This window comes from Gossypium hirsutum, chromosome A12 (assembly GCF_007990345.1).
Source record: "Gossypium hirsutum isolate 1008001.06 chromosome A12, Gossypium_hirsutum_v2.1, whole genome shotgun sequence".
NCBI classification, from domain to species: domain Eukaryota; kingdom Viridiplantae; phylum Streptophyta; class Magnoliopsida; order Malvales; family Malvaceae; genus Gossypium; species Gossypium hirsutum.
The window spans coordinates 9683509-9684753 of NC_053435.1; the positions used below are offsets into that span (position 1 = coordinate 9683509).

Here is a 1245-nt window from a genome sequence, read left to right on the forward strand (position 1 = left end):
AGAGGATCCCAACGCTCATTTAGCCAACTTCTTAGAACTATGTGATACATTTAAAATTAATGGGGTTTCTGATGATGCCATTCATCTTCGGTTGTTTCCCTTTTCATTGAGGAACAAAGCTAAACAGTGGTTGAACTCGTTACCACAAGGATCAATTACTACTTGGGAACAAATGACAGAAAAATTTTTACTAAAATATTTTCTGTCGGCTAAAACAGCTAAATTACATAATGATATCTCTTCTTTTGTGCAGATGGATTTAGAAACACTCTACGATGCATGGAAGAAATACAAGGACCTTTTGAGAAGGTGCCCTCACCATGGGTTACCGCTTTGGTTCCAAGTACAAACATTTCACAATGGTCTAAATCCTTCGACTCGGTAAATGGTTGACGCAGATGCTGGCGGAACCATCAACAATAAAACACCGAAAGATGCCTATGAGTTTATAGAGGAGATGTCACTGAATAACTGCCAGTGGCAAGTTAGAAGGACAAAGCCAATGAAAACAGCCGGCGATTATAATGTCAATTCGGTCACCATGCTCTCTAATCAGATAGAACTCTTAAATAAAAAGATTGATGGTTTTCTTAATTATTCACAGGTTCACCCATTAATGCAGTGCGAAGCAAGTAGCGGTGGAACAAACCATTCGGAATACCAACTTATGGCCACAACATGGATAACGAGCAATTAAATTACTTGAGTAATAATCCTCGACCTCAAAACAATCCATATAGTAACACTTATAATGCAGGTTGGAGGAACCACCCCAATTTTTTGTGGGGCGGCCAAGGAAATCAAAGACCACAACATCCTCCGAGCTACCAACAACCACCCTACCAACAGAAAAAGAAGCCAAACCTTGAAGAGATTGTAATGCCCCCTTACCCGAGACCGTCGCCGGAGTCGAGCACGAGGCATTACTAAACTTATTTGAGCACTTAAACAAATTCGGACAAGCTGTCCAACTGCGTCATAGTTTCTTAAAAATTCATATCTCGAGTTCCGAAACTCGAAATCCAATACCGTAAATTTTTCCTGAAACTAAACTCATATATCTATCTACTAATTTTTTTCTAGAATTTTTGTTTGGGCCAATTAGTACAGTTTATTAGTTAAAGTCTCCCCTGTTTCAGGGTTCGACTACTCTGACCTTTGTGTATTACAAATCAGATATCTCCCTGTACAGAGCTTAAATGACTATGCCGTTTTTTTCTAATAAAATTAGACTCAATAAGGAAT

General features: G+C 38.8%; 1 non-coding gene across 1 annotated transcript; it reads right to left on the reverse strand.

The window, feature by feature from the left end:
- Nucleotides 1–221: 221 nt before the first annotated feature.
- Nucleotides 222–327, reverse strand: LOC121212005 (small nucleolar RNA R71). Its single transcript, XR_005907217.1, has one exon. It is a non-coding gene; the product is annotated as a small nucleolar RNA R71 (small nucleolar RNA).
- Between the last annotated feature and the right edge of the window lie 918 nt (nucleotides 328–1245).